General features: G+C 43.0%; 1 pseudogene; it reads right to left on the bottom strand.

The window, feature by feature from the left end:
• Positions 1–2,422: 2,422 nt before the first annotated feature.
• Positions 2,423–13,166, bottom strand: part of LOC146201790 (uncharacterized) — a 30,984-nt pseudogene continuing 20,240 nt past the window's right edge.

Here is a 13,166-nt window from a genome sequence, read left to right as displayed (position 1 = left end):
ATGCTGGGGCACAGTCCGCAGTACTTTCAGTTAGTGAAGGCTACTGCGATGATTTTGTGCCCATTCAAGTCAAACATTCAATGGCCCTCCTCAGCCACCTAGGAAGGAACAAGCCTGCCAAGTGGGAAGAAATACTTGAAGAGTGTGCAATGTTTGCAGAGGCATTTACTGTGCAGCTAGAGGTAAGTGGTACATCCTTTGGTAGCAGCAGCACTAAATGGGGGAGAGGGGGGGGGGGTGTCTAAAGAGGCTGCAGCTCAGGGCCCCCATCTCCGAGGGTAGGAGGAGGGGACCCATTTATTCTAACCTTCATATACGGAACCACAAATAACAGAACTTTGAGCAACAGTTATGAAGAAAGAAAACCAGAACAAAGACGGGGCCTCGCCTAATCTGCTTTCATTTAGCTTTTGGGAAGACCTTGTCGAGCTGCAAAAGCAGGAATTCTCCACTCTGGGAAGTCCTTTGTGATGTGATCTGCACATGCATAGTGATTGGAGAAGAGTTTTAAGTTTGCTGTGTCCTAGGGCGGCGGGCAACATTAAAAAGTGTAATAGGAACAGTAGATGCGATAAGAAGGAAAATATTTTTCTTCCAATGCCGTACATCTTTCAAATAGTTCTATTACTCCTCCTTTTCTCCCGCTTTGGGAAAGGAAAATAGGCTGTGGCAGAATGTCCTGGTCTAGTGCTTTAATTTTTATTACCTCGCTGTCTTAGCATTAATGGTTACGGTTGCGTTCTGTATGCTGACAAACTAATGCATCACTCCTGCACCAATCAAAATGATCACGCCTTATTCTTTTTTAGTTCGGTGTAGTTGGGGGCATAGTGAAGTATAATAAGTGAGGTAAAACCTGCTACGAACACTGTCCACTGTATTCTTGCCTTTGCTGTCCCTTTGTGTTACCTAGCGGGTCATTAGTAAGTTGCATCCACATGAAACAACTGCTTGAAATGTGCCGTCTCAATGCACTTTTTAAAATTGCAGGTTTGCCAAGCTGTGCAGCAAGCCACCATCAGGCAGTCCTCTTCATCAGCATGGTTTGCTTTTCAGACAGGCAGAGTCACTGCATCTACAGCCCATGCAGACACTCGGACATCTTTGACACAGCCATCTCTCAGCTTGGTAAAAACGAATATGCTATATCCTGAGAAAAACAAGTTCACTTCTGCTGCCACCAACTGGGGACTATCTAAAGAGGAAACGGCAAGACGATACTATATTGCTGCAGTGTCACACAAACATGACAATTTCATTTGCCACAATGCTGGCTTACAAATTTCAACAAATCATCCATTCCTAGCAGCAAGCCCCGATGGCCTGATTGCATGTACTTGTTGCGGAGAAGACCTTCTTGAAATCAAGTGCCCTTATTTGGCAAAATGCGTTCTAGACGTGATCAACCAGAGCAGTGGTTGCTTGCAATTGTTACCAAATGGCACACCAGCACTGAAAAATGGGCACGCATACTACTGCCAAATTCAGGTGCAGCTGTTTGTGTGCCAACGGGATTACTGCGACTTTGTCATGTGGACTCCTTCAGAATCGCATATTGAGTGGATCCACATCGACACTCTGTTTTGTGCTAATGTTGTGCAAAAATGCAAGGATTTTTTTGAGCAAGTCCTTCTTCCAGAGTTGCTCTTTCAGCACTGGACTGCTTTGCCCCTTCAGGAAGGTAGTGTTGCTGAAGATGAAGAACCAGAACAATTTTGCTACTGTGGCCAAGGCCAATATGGCAAGATGGTAGAGTGCAGTGGAAAGAACTGTTGTGGTAGATGGTTTCATTTCACATGTGCAGGTTTGAAGCGGGCACCAAAGTCCAAAGCATGGTCTTGCAACAGTTGCAAGACTGAAAAAAAAAGTGACATTCTTCGCAGCATGCTTCCAGTTGAGATTTCGGCAGCTTACGGTGTCAAAAATAAAGCGTGGTTGTGAGCTTGGAGGATTCCTTTCATGCAGGTCACCAGCACAAGTGCTGCTGTCCACAATGGTTAAAACACTTGTCTTTGAAAACATATTTATTTCTTTAGTCCATGTTTCTATACACTTCAAAAATCTTTCATTACCATCCCCACATGCACTTAGTTAGCTTAGCTGCATCACTCTGATGTAACTTGATGGCAGCTGTTGTCTGAATGGGAAAGGAAAAAGCCATTTGGTGTTTAAAAATCCATGTCAAATAAACAAAAAAGAATCCAATAGCATACCCAACAAATGTGCTCCCAGGTTACAAAAGCATCTAAGCGCTTCTGCTGCTAAAGATACAAGCTTGCAAAGAGAGGCAAAAGAATGAGGATGAAAATGCTGATATAAACAGTCCGAATTTCTTCCGCTGATCTGTTCGTGTTTTCATCATTAGTTGACATTGCCGCTCCACTGAGAAGTCTGCTACGAGGCTCTATAGTTCCAGCTGGAGCTATTCGAAGGGGACAACCGACTTGCTCAAATTTGTAAGCGCTGCACACAGCAACAATCTTGTCAAATGGTGCAACTCTCTCTCCACTTCGAACCATTAACAGCTCTATTGGCACAATGCCTGACAATATCCTGTACTTTCGTCGCAGTATGCCAATCACCTTTTTCAATGTGAATGCGGGCATTGGCCAGCTACCTAGTTCTCTCAACTTCCCATGCTGACAACTGTGGCTTCCCCCTGATATATGCACGCACCTCAAGGTGTGCAAACTGAATGCTTACAGCATCACTAATAGTGAAGCCTCGATCTGCTAACACAGTATCGCCTGGCAAGAGGTTATCTAACATGCCACATGATTCAGTCAAATGCTTGTCACTTGTGCGGCCTCCCCATCCTGTCAAAATATATGTGATTGCTCCTTGAGGTGCAATCCCAATCAGGCACTTAACAGTGCTGTGATGCTTATACCTAGACCAGGTTTGCAACCTGGGCAAAACAGAGGAGAGCCGCTCAGTGAAGACCTCAAAGCAGTCTATTACGACAGCAACCTCAGTACCAAACTCTTTCCTGAATGCGATTTGCATGCTCCGTTGAAGTATTTCACATTCTGGCCATTGCACTAAATGATGCAGGGGTATATACATGACATCTAGCCACTTTTCAACAATCCAGGTGGCTGTGGCTTGGCTCACCTGGAAGAACAGAAAAACTGATGTTAAAAGAGAAGACAGTGCTTACAATTGCCATAGATAAATTACTCATTCAAGCTTTTCAAGAACACGCAATTGGTGGTTTGGTGTTGTATGTGTTTAACGTCCCAAAGCGACTTCGGCTATGCGAGACTCCGCAGTGAATGTCTCTGGAAATTTGGACCACCTGGAATTCTTAAGCGTGCACAGACATCACACGGGCACCTTGCTTTTTGCCTCCGTCGAAAAGCATCCACCGCAGCTAGGGTTTGATCCCGCTTCCTTTGACACAGTAGTCGAGCACCCTAACCACTGTACCGTCATGGCAGGGTGTTACCATCAAACTACAAAGTAGTTGCATTTCCGTGAACAAGTAATTGCATTCCACTTACATTAAATCTGTAGGCCAGGTCCTGCAGAGGTACTCCGAGGTGTAGTCTCATCAAAGTCAGAACCAGTTCCTGGAATTTTGTCAGCACATTTCTTCGGCCATGCGAGATGCTTTCTTCAACGATGCTGAAGATAGAAATCAGAAGGGCAAAGTTCGGAAATCCAGTGTAAAATTGAACTCTGCCTTCATCTTGTTCTAATGCATCTTGACTCATCTGAAAGACACTGAGCTGTTTTTGCGCCTTCTGCAGTTGAGAGCATAAAGATCTGTTGCCTTCTTCCAAGCAGTTGAAGTCATGACCTGTTGCTTCAGTCTGGGCTTCAGCATCTCGCACATCAGGAGTATTAAGAGGAATGTGATAATGAGGGTAGTGTGATGCACGTGCTACGTACACGTATACAGTTTACAGTGCATACCACGCATGCATATGCATCAACAATGCTTTCATTAATTTTTTTTAGCAATTGACAGGCCTTTTGCCTGACAAAAATGCTTTATTTGTGTTAGCAAGTGACTGGCCTTTTGCCTGACAATGATGCTTTCATTATTTTTTTAGCAATTGACTGGCCTTTTGCCTATGATATGCATTTGTGCCGAGACGTGCATGTACTTTAACTTTTTCTAGCAACAGTTTGTGGTGTGATTCAATAACATTGTGCTAGAATACGAGCATGTTTAGAGATCTCTGCAACAGTTCAGTGATGTGTGTGGAAGTTGTGCTACATGTCAATTTTATGTGAGACGAGTGACGCCCTATACGTGTGTGATCTCCTCTATAACCTTAATCACCCCAATCAATTCATTGCACTATAACAATAATCACCCTCCTTTCACACCCTAGCTCTCCTTTTACTTTTCCTTTACCTCTATAGCAGGGAGTAGCAGTCCAGGGTCACCTTACTGCTGGCTTAACTCTTCACTTCTGCCATTAAATTCTGTTATTAGAATATGGGAGAGGCCTTCGCCCTGCAGTGGGTATAGTCAGGCTTATGATGATGATGACTTAGTGGAAACTGTTCACGGCAGTATCAACATTATATGTAGCTTTCCCAGCATCCTGAGCTTTGTTGCCTGTTGAACCTGTGGTGATATAGAATGAGGTAATGTACAACATTGGTTCATTTACCTTGGCACTGGCAGGTAACTGTATTGGATACTTACATGAAACAGTGGTCACTTCCGCATCAACAAGTGGACTTGAAGCAGGAATTGTAGTTTCATTGCCAGTCGAGCCTGGAATGAAACGTGGCAATTTGATGTACATTCAACTTGAGATCCGCATGTGCCATAGGCATTTCTGATATGTTCTGTTTCTGATACCCTTTTGCAAGGCTGCAGTATGCAACTCATGAATGCCATTATACTTGCCTGGAGTGCTGGTAGGAGGACCAGTAAGAGTGTGTGTGAGGCCTCTAAAATCACATGTCTGACCAACATGGCTTCCTGCAGGCGCTGATAACGAGGGCTCTTCATCTTTGATTAAAAGTATTCTCATTAGTGTATCAATAATCAAGCACAAATATGAAGGGCTTAGTATTGTGATATGTACAGAGGCAGTGCATTGCATTTAAAGTGAAGATATTCACGGCAAATACACATTAAACACTTGCCTAAATGACTGGTCAGTGTGGCGTCGGCCATGCGTGGCTCAGTAGACTGCGTGTTGAGGTCAGGCTTGCCAGTGCCATCTGTAGGTTAGAGGAGAGGAAAAGGTGACAGTTGCTGTTCAAGACCAACTCCTGGGATTCAATAAAAATTTTTTACTTTTCACTCTGGTGCCTCGACTCTGTTTTTCAGCATGGTTCTCCTCTTGCTCCAAGTTGAGAGGAGCTAGCACTGCTTGTGTGGCAGCTGAGCACGGCTTTGTGGCAGTGGCTCTGTTTACTCGGCGTCTGTGCCTAAAAGACGTCAGGCCTCTGTAATGGAATGACTTCTACACTGCTTTAAGCAGTGTTTATGGAGTTGACTACTATAACAGATAAATACCGAAAGATTAGGCAAAAACCACTCTTTGCTAATCCAAACAGTGCAACTAGCTCTTGAAGAAAGTCTGCTGCTTCATATTTCACAGCTGCTGGAAAACAAGACAGTAACTAATCCATGGCACATCTGAGATCATGCAACAACTAAACAATTATACAGAAAAGTTTAGTTTAAGGTCACTATGCACACGACAGACCAAGTTTTGTTGGATTCTTTCCATGCAGTTTTCAAACATGATGCATTGTGTAGGAGCATACCTCTTATCTGCGAGAGCTATCAGCTTTGTGTCATATCCCAGAAGGCTCAGTGCCCAGTCTGGATTTGCTTCATCCATTAACTAAGATGGCTTACCTGGAAATTGGTAAGATCACAATTACAACCTTGAACCGCGGATATGCTGTGCAACAACCTGAGGTCATTGATCGGAATTTTCCAACAATGTATCGCCCTCGATTTTAGTTGCAAAAGAAGCGCCCTTTCGCACAACTAGAAACGTTTCTGTCGGGCCATGCATGCTAAGTTTAGCGATCATAAAACGGCTACATTTGGAGAGCCGACTCAAGGCAGGAAAAAGAGGTATCCGAAACCGTATGCTGCCGCCTTGTATCAGAAAGAGCCGAGAGTCGTAAACTAGAAACATCCCTGTAAAGCCATACACACTAATTTTAACCAGCACAAAGACTGCTTTCGAAGCGCCAACAGCAGACGGCAGTACGCAGAGGAGCGCGCAACCATATGCCATCGCAATAAGTGCTGACAGTGGAAAAATGTGCAAGAATTTTTCCTTCTTAAAACAGCCCAAACGTTAACAGGCACAAAACGTTAGTTTCCCATTCATAGTTCACGTTCATAGTAGAGTTGGAGATACTTTCCGGACAAAAATGATCGCTGCACACCTTGTAGTGCGTCGCTTTTACGTTGGTATCGCTTCAGCGGAGGCGTCTAAACCATTCCGAACGACACTTCTCTGACAGCTCGAGCGTCCTGCTGTATTGCCCGCGAACGATGTTGGGCACCGAGAAAAAGCTCACTTTTTTCGCATTTTCTTCACCGGCACCAGACCTTCGGTCCGACCTGTTGTTGCAACCGCACACAGCACAAATTACCATAATCATGACGAAAAACCGCCGCCGTAATGCAGAGAACAGGTCACTGCCAATGCTGCAGATGTCCAACGCAGCCGCCGAGCGGTTGTTTGGGCGGCGTTTGGGTCTAAGCAATGGCGGAACGGAAGCAACTGCTTCCCATGAGGCATTGCGACGCGTCCGTGGATCACAGTGTTGACCACTAGTGAATACTACCTATATATCGCAATCACATAAAAATTTCGCAAGGACTCTGTACGTATGAACAAGCACTGGTATGCAAGCGGAGGCAGTTCGCAGAAATTTTGCAAGCAGTCACTACTGGTTTTATATGAAAATAGTGTCGAAATGTGTCATGCGATAGGTGTTTTGTGGCTAGAACATGTGAACTTCATCAAAGAAAAGAGCGAGATATCAGTATGGTACGGTATAAAGGGTGTAACGTCCCGTAGCAATGTCACCTATGAGGCACAGTATAGTGGAGGGAGCCGGATTATGTTCGATCGTTTGGGGCTAACGTGCACCGACAGTGCACAATTACATGGGTGCCACAGGCGCCTGTGCAATGTCATCTCATGTCAACTAACCCCCAGTGTTCAGACCTGAGCAGAGAAGTTGAAAACGTGGTATCTGAGGTGTATCTGTTGTTCGTTTGAGACACTGCCGCCTCAATTGCTTACAGAAACAAATGTGGAGGATAACACCTAATGAAAGACGTGACCTATTTACCTAGTATTTATGCACAGGGTATGCCACAATTAGTCCATTCAAACTTATATGGGGAAAAAGATGGCATGCCTACATGTATAGTGCATCCAAACTGCGGTAGACTGAATTTGGCAGAGCGAATGCGACACCAGACTGCACTGACTCTTTTCCTCTATGCAGAAAGTCAACATATCGGTACAGCAGGAGGTGCTTGAACAGATACGGCCCAATGGAGACATGACAAAATTTGTCTGCAAGAATTGCAAAATCAAGTTCCGCCTGATAGGCAAGGATATTGCACATAGAGTGTACAAGCACCTGGAACATGTGAACCTTCCTGTCGAAGAACCCACTCACAAAGACAGCCCTGTCAAGCACAGCTCTCTTGAAGACAGCCCTCTCAAAATCAACCCTCTCGAAGACAGCCCTCTTCAAAACAGCCAAGTCGAAGACAGCTCTGCTGAACACAGCCCTGTTCAAGACTGCTTAGCCATCGAAAGAGGACGACCATGTCCCTCGTGCCACACAACATGCAAGAGCAAGGCCACCATGGCTCTACACTTAAGCACTTATCTTGGCGAAAGAATCTGTACGAAGTGTGGAGCAGAGTTCGCTTGCGCAGCAACAGCCATGGCCCATGGACGTTTTCACCAGTCAGGCGGATATTTCATGTGCGAATACTGCGAGAGGAAGTTTGTCTTCCACAGTGACCGTCAGGCCCATATCCATCAAGAACACTCCAGACAATGGGGGATGAAGCGTCCTCACTCTCCTGCCGATGAGTAGACCAGCACAGCATGTGGAGACAGAGTGGACGTCACACTACTCTATTAAAAAGTTTATTGCTGAAAAGAGACACACTCTTGAAATAAAAAATTTGCTGTGGCTTAAAGGAGGTTTTCTTAATGCGGGCTACAAAATAAAACTCACAAAAAAAAAAGGAAAGCACTGCGGCATGCATGCCTCTATCTGTATGTCATAGAAATCCTATGCAAACACGAAAAAGCTAACTGGGAACCTAAGGTAAGAAATCGAACGTACTGCTGCGCTTGGTTCAGCAGCGTTGAACCTCTCTAATTTTATATCCCCACCTGTTTGTCGGGTAGTCGCTTGCGACAGTAGTTGGATAAGCTGGTTTTATGACTGTATGCTAATAAGAATGTGTGAGATATTGGAGGCATAAGTTAAGGGATCGGTGATTAAGTGAGCAGAAACTACACGCATGAGACCAAGGAACCGCAGAAGGGAGCCATTAACAATACTGTGCCCTTAAAAGCGGAGCTAAAATACCCCCATGATTGCTTTACTATACTATAATTACTGCTGGCACCTGCTAGAGCCACGAATAAAGAATGTGCGCAGCAGCTGGCTTACGAAGGGGGGGGGGGGGGGGGGTATGCAATAATTCTGAGAACCATCACGAAGCTCACCCAGTCAAAGCTTTTGATCACTCCGGCTACAAACGTAAGCGATGCGTTTCCAGAGACCAAAATGGGACTATTTGACACCACACACGAACAAACTCGTTAATTCTCAACGATCCTACTATTTTTCTCCCGCACTATACCAATGCTATCATGCAGATCGATGCCGCCAACATATAAACTCAGGGACATAATCCTATTACTGCGGCCTGCCCTTATCATTATTGTGTAGCCGACAAGTTAAATTGATACAGGCTTTTGCTTGTTAGGTGCTTTGTTGAGAAAATGCTGTAAGCATACACTGTAGAAAATGTTGCAAAATAAAGAAATTTTGGGGCAGCTGTCCTGCCAGAAATTTTCCATTCTGCTGTGTTTTCTATTACTTTTTCTGTGATTTTACCGTTTTTTCTGTTCACAACTGATAAACTGTTTTTGCAAATTGACAAACATTTTTTATTATACAGCGTTTTTCGCTTTTTATTTCTCTGTTTTTCTTCTGTCGCGGTGAAAATAATCATGCAAATATATCTTTTTTTACTCGTCTTTCAGTTCATGTTTGCTGCCTGTAACAACAATTATATTGCGTTAAGTGCCAATTTCTTCAATGAACACTATTTTAAGGCAAAAGCCTTGCCAACTACATCTCACGATTATCTCTCGGCACTGGCAATACTCGATGGCATGCATAAGGTTGGCCTCGCAACAGCCCCTGTGTTTAAAAAAAGTCTTATTAGACATTAGACATTCACATAACATTCACATGAGCGGCGACAAATGACCAAAACAGGAAATGCTGGTCTAGCCACCGAAAAGAAGCAAGTGGAAAAAAAAATGCGTAGCAGCTACCACTGTAGTAGGGAGCCAACCAACAAGGGACCTCAATGTGGCGCCACTAGTTATGTTATTTCGATTCGAAATTGTTACGCAGCCGATCATCGGACAGTGTCTTCGGGGTTGTCATACCATTTCGCTTCCTATTCAGAATTTACCTACTATTCAAGTAAAAATCAGTTTGCGGTAGAAAATAGAACAGACGGCAAAAATATATCCAAAGGTTTGCTTTCCAATCAAGGTTTTGGCTGGAAAACAGAAAATTACTGTTTTTATCGTGAACGTTTACGGTCAGTGAAGTAGAAGAGATATTCTCTGTGGTGGTACAGGAAGTTTCTTTAAAAATACCTGTAATTTCACACACATTTTTTACAGCGTACTCCCACATCCTACAACACCATCCCTGAAGGATAAACACATTGAGATGACCACGTTATTAAGTTACTCGTTACAAACACGTCACTTCCTTCTTCGAGTCACGTTCCTGGCGGTTTACCAACACATACACATATGTGGAAAACACATTAAGAACACATTGAGATGACCACATTATTAAGTTACTCGTTACAAACATGTCACTTCCTTCTTCGAATCATGTTCCTGGCTGTTTAACAACACATGCACATATGTGGAAAACCCATTAAGAACACCTTTCACGAGTTTCTCTTGTTTGCCTTTATATTTGTCGCTGAACCACTAAGAATACACTCTAAAAAAAGGTGTGATCTTAGTCTTTTTGGGCGGTAAACTGCTTGTCGCTGAGCTGATACCTTTTTGGGGGTAAGGTTACGCTGTTTGTTGAAGACTAACTATTTATACCATTGCATGTAGTGTAACATTACGCTTCTGGTAGCCTAGACTTGCACCTTCACGAGAAGTGTAACTGTAATCTACCTAGGTATAACATTGCACCTTTCATAAAGGCTTAAGGTTTAGTCTGTCGATGGCATAAACATACCTTTCCATCAAAGGTGCAAGTTTGCACCTTGAGAACGTAAACTTATCCTGTGTGTCCAGGTGCAAAGTTACCATTTTAAAGTATAAATTTATAATGTGGCAAAGAGTGCAGTTTTGCACCTTTATAGTGCAAGCTTATACCACCAGGAGAAGGGTAATGTTGCCCTCCAAGCAGTTTAAAGTAATTCCATATTACATAGGGTATCTATGCATCATCTAGTGGTATATATATGCTGTCCATGCAAGAGTACTATTACCAATCTGCATCTTGGTCACTCGAAGCAGGAATACAGCGGACCAATATGTTTCAAGATTTTCTGGAAGGAAAGGTAATGTTGAAATTTTGCAATATCTTTATGTCGTCTGGAGTGTGACACTGAGCAATGTTTCAGGTGAGGTAGGCTGTGTCATGTTGTGTTCAAGCTGTTAAGTTATGCTGCAGAGTGAACAAAAAGAATTCACAGAACAATCAGTGAGAATAACATACCGTGGTATTTATTTCACCTCATAGTACACCCAAGTTGCAGCAATGGACTCGATAATCTTCTCCGCACAGTCAGGGTAGGAATGCACCACGTATTTGACCTGCGCAGAAATGAGAACTTGTAATTGGCTCCTCACAAAAAAAGTGTCACAGAACATGCTTATGGGGTAATTAAATCATGTATAATAATAACACTGCACAAAAGGCAGGTAAAAAGAAAGACAAATGGAAATAGTACACTAGTAGAGGCTTCCAAGTGTTTATATAATGAGAAGTGAACTCACACAATATACCGATGAATGAAAATTCTCCAAATCTGAGCTATACCTGTGCCACTAACACATACTTAGATAACTAGCACATTGCAATCTCAGGAAAAAAATTCACAATATGCTCAATAACACAATAACACACAATATACAATTAGACATATTCTTGCTAAGAGCAGGGTCAAGCCACAGGCATCACTGATGTTGGACTACCCAGAGGGTCATTTCAAGAAATATGAATGAAAATACATTGATAAAATGGAAGCTAGCCTAATAAAGGCAAGAGATGTGATTTAAAAAACTCCTCCTTCTATTCTTTCATATCTGTAGTTCTCCTTTTTTTTTCCTTAGTTTTTTTACGTTAATCTCTGTTTTATCACTTTCACCATTGTTGTTTGCTGGTGTCCATTTCATCACCCAAACATTATAGTTTGCTTTCACACCTGACCATCCCAGTGATCTTATTCCTAGAGTCACTATGGTCTAACCCTCCTCCTAGAAAACAATGTCCCTGGTCCTTCATGACATTATCTTATTTTTTTCCTGAGACTACACTGGGGGGGGGGGGGGGGGGGGGCTATAGTCATCTGATCATCACAAGTGACAACTGCACATCTCTTCTCTCTATATGAGACTTGCTTACCCATAACTAATCATACGTTTTACGTGCGAAAGCTGAATAAGCTATCCCACTAGATAAGCTTAGGTAAGCCTATTTTTAACGCCATATCATGCACATTTAGGCTTATTAAGGCATAATTATGGCCAATGTATGTTCTGGCAGCAACATACTAGTGTAATGAGAACTAAAGTCATTTAGGTTTACATAAACGTATCAGGAATAAATCTAGCATGCTCATTGAGGACTAAAAATGGCGGAGGTTTAAGCCTACTTAAACCTAGTTACGGTGTCTACGTAGGTGGGCCGACCGCCGGGGCGCGAAGCATAGTTCACTGCTCCTCCGCCTCATGGCAGAACAGTGGCGCTGCGGACAATGCAAAATCGCAAAACGGCGCGCATCGTCTGCTACTGCTGGCGATTATTCCTTCGATAATTGGCCTGGTTTATGAGCAGTTGGAATTTAATGAACACCTGTAACGTAACAATAGTCGGCCTGTCACTCGGCCACAACTGGTACGATGAACCACGTTTGGCTCCAGGCCTTTCTAAGTCGCAAGTCAAATTTACTGGTCGCTCTTGGTCTGCAGGCACAGGGAAGCAAAAATTAATCAAATGCGTCAGAGTATTATAGAGATAACTTCACTATGCTGTCAAGATCACAGAAACTGACTGAGGCCGTGATGAATGAATTTTAAGCGAAAACATGAAACAGCTATTTAGCGATTCCAATATGGACGACAGAGAAGTGCATTTATTTCAATATTTTCTTTTTTATTTTGGAAAAATTAAAATGTTGGCCGACAAATTGCTTTGAAAACGCTTAGAGCGCTATCGAATAAAACCTGGACTGTGCGCCACTCATATTTTCCGGTTTTATTCACATTGCTGAGTGCAATGCTAAATCAGGGAATAAATCAAAACTTTTTTCCCTTTTTTGGGTGAATGAGTTGTAAAGAAAACGACAGAGAACGCTAACATTTATCAATCAAACAACGACTGCAAACACCATGACAAGCAGAGGTCTGCTGGAGTAAAAAAAAAAAAAAAAAGAAAAGAAAAAAAAAAGCTTCCAGCACGTGATTCGATATAGAGAGTATCTCACAATAATATGTCGCACATTAAAATAACTCATCACAAACAAAACGCTGTGAGCACAAAAAGAAAAAAAAAAGCAACTTAGACACTTCATTCCAGCTTTACAGCACGCGTCGTTTCTGAGGAACCTTTTCTTTTGTCGTGTGCGCTTGGAAGCCCAAGCTTTTTTCTTACCATTTCTTACCAGTTACCAGTTTAGAGTGTAA

This window comes from Amblyomma maculatum, chromosome 1 (genome assembly GCF_055883805.1).
Source record: "Amblyomma maculatum isolate TAMU_Amacu chromosome 1, ASM5588380v1, whole genome shotgun sequence".
In the NCBI taxonomy this organism is placed as follows: Eukaryota; Metazoa; Arthropoda; class Arachnida; order Ixodida; family Ixodidae; genus Amblyomma; species Amblyomma maculatum.
Note: the sequence above shows the minus strand (reverse complement) of the source record. Positions and strands in the feature narration are given on the sequence as shown.